Raw genomic sequence first — 9395 nt, 5'->3', positions numbered from 1 at the left:
GGCTACAAGGCTCCAAGTGGTACTTCGAACGGCAAAACAAAGGCTTTTGAACGTACTATACAGAAAAAAAAACAAGATGCTAGGAAATCCTCAGCAACATGTATTCAAGAGGATTCGTAACCCGTGGTGTCGCAAGGGATCCAAAAATGTACGAAATTCACGTAGTCACGTAGTCACGTAGTCCCAGGGTGTCTCTAATCCCGCCTCCTTTTTCAAGTAGCAATCGTGTACATCATCTTCTCTTTTTCTTTTTGACATTAGACGTTGTTGTTGCTGACATTGTTGCCAAAAAAAAGCAGTAGAGAAACATACAATTTTTACATTGCTTTCAGTCAACGGTTTTCTTAAATTAAATTTGAAATTTAAGGCCTGTGTTTATTTTTATTGACCTTTGGGGATCAGTTCACCAGGCACAAGCATTCCAAGGATGTCAGTAATATATCATTTCATTTCATTTCATAATGGAACCCTGATGTAACTGAGGCAGCCATATACAACCAAGAATTCTGCATAGCGAACTATATTTTTCAGCACTAAAATAGTAAAATGAATGAAAAAGAACCCTGTCACAACAGCATCTTTCTCCAGAGCATTACACGTCGTTTTATCGGTCATATTGGAGTTGCTCTGTTTATCCCATAATCTGTAAGGGGTAAAAGGCGTGACGATCACCGGTATGCAAGTGTGCACATCCAGAAATGAGATAGGTAGACAGATTTCTGACAATGGAGGATTGCGTAAAACATTTGAAAAAAACGTATGTATTTATTGGCGAAAAGCGTATTTTATATATAATTCGGCTACTTAGACAGTCTTTAATCTCTCCTATTCAAAAACTTACCATCAGTTATCTCAAACTGAAGAGACTACATATTTGATATACGTTGTGAATTGTGAAATTGCTCCGTGGAAAACTTGGGAAATAGCATTTCCGAGTACTATAAGATATATTACGAAAATTTACCAGAGCACTTGCGTAAAGTACAACTATTTTTACACCATTGCTTGTTACGTGAATAAAGTTTCATAACATGTACAGGGTGTATTAGGTATAAATAAAAGTGAACTGCTCTAATAAAGGTCAAAAAATTTGTCTTGTACCTGGAAGAGCTGATCACTATGCTGCGACACGTTCAAAAAGTTTTCTACTTCGTCATGACCAACCGTGGTAATTCTGATCCAGCACAACAGCTTTTGAGCTTGCTACAGACCTACCAGGCTACTAGGAGTTCTACCCACTCTGAGACGCCGGCGGCTAGTGCTTCTACCATCGCATGGTCTTTGCGAGACGATAACGTGCTTGCCGAAAATGTAGGCCGCATGCTGTAGGTTCCTCGCTCTCAGCATCACAACAAAATCGTCCGCTCATGCCGTCTTTGCATCAGCCCTCTTCCTAAAGGACGGTTTGTCCCTTACGGCAGGGGAAAAAAAAGGGAACCTAAATCATACGACATGAAGGTAGTCGTAATTGACTTTATTCGTGAAGTGGACGAGACTGGCCAAACAAAGCACTTTGATGGAAAGACTCTCATGGAAACTCCGCTCCGTGTCCGGGAAAACGAACTGGATCCTCCAATTCGGGCTAGGATCTTGAGCATCATTAAGTCTCGATTCCAGTCGTTCGATGGAACTTTTTTCTACGCGTCAAGACAGGGCAGGACAATTATTAACTTAAGTCCTTGCCAAACACTTGATGGTAAGGCCGTTTATACACTGAAGTCAAAATCGACCAACAATTTGTACGTGATGTTGTCGAAACGGGCACCAGGCAATTGGCCAACGGATGATTGCCATGAAGAGGAACTGGAGGTAGCGCATCATGATGATGTAAGTGTTAATGTAAGTGTTAAAACAATTTATTGATAAGCCGTTTAGTTCTTTTCGTTCTTTTTTCCTGTTTGACTAGTAGTTCTATTGCCAATAATAATATATCTCGGCATATACCTTAGGGAGGGAGCTCTGAAACCAGGAACCACTAATTCTACTGTGTACTCTCTAAGATATCATTTGTTATTGAGTTATGTCAGAAACAATGAGCCAATTTTGCGAAGTATTCATCTTTTGGCAACCCCATTTAAGAGGCCAAAGGAGTCTGTATACTGTACTCTTGTGACTTTCTATGAAGGCTTATTTTCTAGTAAATGTATGCGGGAGTGGAAGGCAATCTATGTTTCCACAGCCATATGGACCAAAATAATTTGTTTACATTTCTACCCCCATATTGTACAATGAACTTTACTGAATTTGACTTCTTTACATGTTGATTATCGATATTTTATGTTTTATGCTTTTACGTCCACCAAAATCTTGCATTTCAGCAGAGAAGGGTGGTCCTCGCCTCACCTCGTGTAAGAATATACCCTAAATAATCGAGAACAAGCTAGTTTTAAATGCATGCAAAAACTAATTCAAACACTGTATGAGAGGTATACAGTCCATGCCGCATGAGTTATGTGTTTTAAAGAAGCCCTGACACGAATACAGTTTTCTTTCGTTCAACCTTTGGTGCGACGTGTCACCTGACTAACAAGAATGTCTTTCTTTTAGGAGGCCGAGTATGACACTGGGCGCTGTTGACATTCTCGGCGACAAGCTCGAACCCAAAATCTACCGCTGCCGGTAGCAACGCGAGTTTTTTTTTGGGTCAACTTTTTCTGTAATTAGAATAATGATAAAATTTGAAAGGATTGTATTTTCATAGTATGATTCAGGCAAATCGGTTTTGAGTCCTCGGTTCTGTTTAATGAAATGAACATATAAGGTATTGACCACGAAACACACGTTGCCAAAGTGAGTAAAACTATCCGAATTTTGTCTTGCAAATTCAAACGTTGTATCGTCTTTTTCAAATGATTGAGAACACATGTTACTGAAATTAAATAATGCAAGGACTGTGGCATGCCCAAAAGTAATTTTATTTGGTATATTAGAAATATTTACACGGGGTAAGGGTAATCGTTGCGTTGCCCTCTCTATCTGGAATTCCCGATTCTGTTTCCAAGATGTCCTTTCTTATTAAACAAAAACTCCCCTCTTTGTTTCACCAATTTTTTATTTTCATATCATTATATTAAAATACTATTTCTGACTTGTTTCTGACGTGCTACCCTTGGATTCGTTTTTCTTTACAGTTTCGACGTGTCTCACTGCCTGCTATGGTTCCTGGGGCTAATTCACCAAGGAGTAAAGGGCACGACTCCTCAGCGAATTCCATTTGTGATTACGAGGAAGATATCGTTAACGTATGTTCCCAGAGCATTACAAAAACGTTAACCGCACTTGTAAAATATCAAATTGACAACTAGATTCCAGATTTTCATCTCAAACTTTACAAGAGAGGATCTGTGACTAGAGTGAAGGCCAAATCTGCTCGTCCCTGGATCGAGAAGCGCAGATAATCTAAGTGTTTTCGCTTTTTGGTGTTTTCTTTTGTAGCCTTTCTGTGGTCATGATAATCTGCCGCTAAGGACAAGTCGCGAATTCAGCGGAAGAGGTAAAATCGATAGATATGAGCATTTGTTCCTGACTATGTTATGAATCGTCAATCGACATGCTCAGGTGCTAGAATCTTTCACACTTGGTTACTTGATGGTCGCATATCAAGTGCTATTTAAAATTCACATTTTTGCCCCGTTTTCTTTTAACTTCTTATGCATATTTACATTTCTGACTAAAGGTTGAGAGCCAGTGAGCCGGAATCATTTGTATTTCGCTCTGTATAATGGGTTTTACGTCAAAATTAGTGTTTTGATTTGCTCGTTGTATTTAATTTTCATTATTCCCGTAGACCTGGAAGTAATTTTAACCTTTAACATGTACATCATTGCAAGAATTAAGGCAGACTTACATGCGCGTCAACTAGTCACATCGACCTCTTTCTTCTAATTCAGAATTTCGTTTGCGTTTTGGCTGTGAATCTTAATGACAGGTTTCTACAACCCTGATGGAAAGTCCTGCAGCGTAATCGCAGCACTGGCGTTACTACAGTACATAAAACCGTTTATGGATTTAGTGGCATCAAAGAAAGGTGCTCTTTGTCAGAAGCTACATGAGGTAAAGAAAAAAGTTATGGAGACTTAACTCTAGTCTAGCAGGCATTTTCGGTATCCGAAACTCAGTGCCTGTTGCTTCTTCGACAACGGAATTTTAATGAAGATAAGGTAAAACCTAGAATTGGCGCTTCCCCTCAAACGAGCGCCCCCTACAAATAAGCGCCCCTCCTATTGCCTAAAATTTAACATAAGCGCCCCCGCCCCCTGTAATAGGCCACCCCCTCCTCTCCCCTTGTTTTATGGAAGAGTACTAAGACTTACTCTTCTCCCCTTGTTTTATGCAAGAGTACTGAAAAAACAAAGGATATATAGTTTTGGTCGTGTTCAATCACGAGAAAGTGATCAACAACTCATGCAAATTGACCGTCGCACCGGATCCTTCTCACAGACTTCTGTGGGATTGACACGTCCGTCAATTGGTGGTTTTACATCGGAAATAAAAATCGTCACCATTCAATAAATTAAGTCAAGAATCAGGTATATTATAGATGACTGATAGACAAAAAAATTTGCCCACATTTAGGTCTGTGCGGTTGTTCATTCCCGCGTTGTTCGAAAAAGCGTTTTACCCAAATTTATAGAGCTTTGTATGGAGAAGCCAGCTTGGTGCCCTTCCGAGGGGCACCAACATGGCGGCTGTAAAGCAACAGAGAGATCTGTCGTTAAGTTTTGCCATTGAAACAAAAAAAATATCACTCTAGAGTTCTGACTCATTGAATTTAATACTTCTTTTAGTGCAAGAAATATTCAGTTAGCAAAAACGTAGGCGAAAACTGCTCTTTTGGCCTATGCGAGATCGTTCTCAGGGCACCATTTCATGTCACGCAACGCATAAACTTAGAAATTTAATAAATGTCCTCTATAACAAAATGAGAAACCCTGTCGAGCTTAAACGTCGTAAAACATCAATTTATGACAGGGTCTTATATCTGATGGCACTAAAACTTCACCGGGATTGCTGCTAATTTGTTATTTAGGAAAATGATTACGTCACATGAAAACAAAGGATAATCAATAGCGAGCTTCTTTCCCCAGTGCACATTACAGCATGATCAAGTTCAAAACGTTCAGTGTTAGCCAAAGCGATGACTGTATTTATGAATATAGATCTAGGACTGAAAAAAAAAAGTTTTCATTTGAGGACGGCAAAATGTGCTCGTTTTATACTTTTAGATATATCAGCTCAGAGGACTGAAGGATGAAAGTATTTTGAAACCGCCCGATGAGTTGAGAACTTTGTTGGGATTTCCAACCGACGAAGACATGGATGCCAATGAATTCATGTACACGCTTTTAGGGCAAATCCTCAAGGATGAGGTAACTAAGTCAGTGAGTCAGTGAGTCAGTCGGTCAGTCAGTCACTCAGTCAGTCACGCAGTTAGTCAGTCAGTCAGTTAGTCAGTCACTACAAGTAAGTAAGTAAGTAAGTAAAATCCTTTATTTAGACGCGAGTATAGTTGAAGCAAAATACATGCTTAAGGGGTGGTATATTATCTATGAAAATTACATACTTAACTAGACTAAAGAATATAAAATGAAAAAAGTATATGAAATATAGAAATTTCAAACTGACATAGAGATTCCGGAATTGAAATAGGGATTTACATTTAAAAACAAAAAATGAATAAAGACTTTATCGTTTCGGGTTGTGCCAGTGTATAGCAGCATTTAACCTTAAACATGCATTAGTAGCGAGAAAAGTATTTTTATTTCAGGATCTCATAGGACAGATCTTTAGCGGAAAGCTGAAAGAAAAGATGACACTTGACTCTTCTTCAACGGGTGATGTAACTTTGGAACAAGTCAGTGACATTCCAGGTAGATGATCATGAAAGTCTCAACACGCACATTATTGTAGCACATCAATTTCAGTTTAATATGGCGCAACCAAACGTCGATATTATGTAGATATCACATCGATTCTGTTACCTGGTTCACAGGAAATGACGCTGACGGTGAGAGTCCAGTATATTCTATCGGTCTAACCAAAACTTCAAATGACATACCACTTCGAGACTTGCTGTGCAACAAGTTGTCGGAAACCTGTTCGGCAATTCCGGACAGAACGAACGAACGATGAATGGAAGAAGAAATATCCAGGTAAAATTTTGATTTCTTTTTGTTGTTTTTGTGTTGATTAAAGGGATGGCGAATGGTAAACGTGAGACTGTGCGAGACGGTGATCCCTACGGTGTCTCAGAATTCCTTAATCTTGACAGAAAAGTCATATCGGGTCTCTGAGACGACGTTGAAAAACAAATCGGGATTACTTCTATGTATCACTCTGTATCACTCGTACGGGACTTTTTTGCTCTGCTTCCAGAAGGTGAAGCTGACGCACAATGCCATAAAATGAATAATTTTGACCCTGCCCCCCAAGTTACTATTTTTGCCCTGGAAAGAGGAACAAGATCAACAGATAAAAAGGTATTCTATTACACTATTTTCCATTATGATAAGGATATCTTTTTATAAAAATATCATGGAGGCTCAGACTGGGCTAATTCGACGAGTACATCTTGCGAAAACTGACCCGAGACTTTTAATAAGTGGTGAATACAGCCTGGTCATGAAAAACATGCATTCGTATGAAATAAATTGCTTCTGAATATCTGCTCTTCTGCGAAATTAAAATATTCTTGTTTGTGACCCTCCTTTGTGTTTGAACAGGACAATCGACCCGTAAAAATACCAAACATAATACCAGAGGCTGACTTCACACACCCAGAGGACGAGTGCATCCACTCTATGCATTCAGGCGGAGGGGGCAGTCTCTTCCTATTTGGAATGATCATGCACTCAGAAATGAGAAACCACTATTATTCAATGGTTGGAGTAAACGACACTTCATGGTAAGCACAATATACTGTTTGCGAGTGTAGCAATACAGTATTTGTTACATTTGAACGGTAATAAGGTAATTTGTGACAAATACGTCGAAGCAGCTTTTCAAATCGAACATAACTAACAATGCGTTGTTGACCAAGCGATGGCTGGCTATATATATTCCCTTCGCGCCTTTCTCGACCGAGATGTGGTTCATCTAAAGGATTGCACAAAAGTAAACAAACATCTCTAAGTAAACAGCCATCTCTAACAAACGCTTAGTCAATGGAAACTTAATCAGTTACGTTAAATTATTTACATTTATTTACAGTTATTGTAAAACATTAGTTCTGATATGTCGATAGGCGGTAGGAATTTCTACTTACACTTGTCTTTAGCCTAATTCAAGAACATTAGCATTATTTCTTTCATTTCTCAGTCAGAAAGGCAGAATTTAACAATTTTCTTTTTCTCATGATGTGTAGGATAGTGCATGATGATTTGAGCACCTACCAATTGGACATGACGGATGATTTGCTCAAAGATCTCGGCGGAAAAGATCGCAAGGACTCCTCTAGTACCCTTTTTTGCAAACGTTAATAAACAGAGTATACAATATCACGCATAGAGACATTGATAGCGAATAATCTAACTGTTTTAGTGAAAATTTACTAGCCAGTCAATACTTTCTCTAAATCCTCTTCACAGACACTTTGAAAACGCAAAGTATCGACCATCATTTCGATATCAAGCGCGCATAGTGCCACGCTAGCTATTCACTATCTATTTAACAATTAGATTATGAGCTTGAGATTTCTATCGCGCGCGAGGGAAAAAGGTGATCCAGTTATGATTTTCGCAGGTTATCCCGCCGAAATGAAAGAATTTTTGAGTGCAAACCCAGGTCTAAGTTCAAGAATAAAATATAAATTCACTTTCCCGAATTACTCCATGCAAGAGATGGCAACAATTCTTGAAAATGGAATCAGATAGAGTAGTTATCGATATGAAGGAGAAACTAGCCTTGCTGACATCCTCGAGAAAGAAACAACAAAAGAGGTACGGAATCAGCAAAATGGAAGGCTTGCTAAAAACATTTTAGGGGAGGCCATCATAAATTTAAGCAGCCGTCTCTCGTTTGAGGACGACGGTGCGAGGCTCGTGACCCTCGGAGATGAGGACGTAATCCATGGGTGTCGGGCTTTTTGTGAGCCAATTGAACCACCATGTCAGGATACCACAGGATCCGAAAGTACAGAGCCAAAATGATGGGGTTTTTTACCTTGATCGATTAAGTTTTTTCACTTTAGAGTTTTTAATACCAATAGTTAATAATAATAGTTAATAACAGCAACACTGAATTTCTTCTTTGTGTACCTTGTAGCATGAAAATTTTGAAGGTTCTACTGTTTGCGAATTTTGCGGATTGACCTCGATCCCCAGAAATTAGTTCCCGCAGAAATAAACCCGCAAAATAAAACACTGCAGGAATTAACTCCCTTCAGTCTAATTAAAAACTCTGCTTTTAAACCAGAAAGTACTCGTGTTTCAAAAAATCCCCCGCATTAAGGATTCCACCCAAGCTTGTAGTAATACTTTTATTCCATGATCCAATAGACATAATTAATTGGTAGTCTGAAAACTTCTCTCTATGTTGATCGAAACTTTGTAGTAATCTTGGTTATTACCTGAATTTAACTTCTTCTACATTACTAATGACAAGTTACGCCGGGATGGAACAAGTTTCACTGATACATTATAAATCTCTTTCCGAGCAATGTACTTAATAATGTTCAAACGTGCATATCAGTAAAATATGTATCTATTACAGAACTAAAATAAGCCAAACGTTGCGAGCAATAATGTGTTGTTGTAAAAAGGGTTTGGACGATCGATGCAGGGTTAGCACTTGGAACATTTCTGCAATTTAATGTTGATACTTGCCAATAAAATCTATCTATTGTGACTTTTCCTTTTCATCATACGACCGAGATAATCGCTTGTAATTTTCTGAGGCAAATTGATCATTCAGCAAAGAGAATTTATAAGTATTAATTATAGATGAACGCAAATATAACACATAACACGTTACTGGGAAAACAGTATGTTTTAGAAGAATGTATTTTAACATGGAAACGATTACTGGTATAGTTATATATAAATGTAGGCCAGCCTAAAAGCGTAGCTCCTGAGCCGGGTTGTTCAGAGCCCGATTTAGCTAGCCCCCGCAGGGAAAGGTAGAATTTTGATTTGGGTTTTTTTGGACTTTGCGGTGAGGTTTTCTGTATATTGTTTGGCCTCCTGTTTTTAGTTTTAACAATTACCATATACACAAAACAAAGCAGCGAAAAACAGTGGTATGGAAGAAAAAGTTATAAATCGATTAATATTTAATACTCGGTTAGCGTTAAGCGGCTTCCGAACAACCCGGCCCTGTTTTCAATAGGTCAACCTGACATGCGCCCGAGATCCAATTGAAAAACCAGTTCTTGGACAGCGGTCAATTTAAAGCTGGTA

This window comes from Montipora foliosa, chromosome 2 (genome assembly GCF_036669935.1).
Source record: "Montipora foliosa isolate CH-2021 chromosome 2, ASM3666993v2, whole genome shotgun sequence".
In the NCBI taxonomy this organism is placed as follows: domain Eukaryota; kingdom Metazoa; phylum Cnidaria; class Anthozoa; order Scleractinia; family Acroporidae; genus Montipora; species Montipora foliosa.
The sequence above is the reverse complement of the archived record's forward strand: the minus strand, read 5'-3'. Positions refer to the sequence as shown.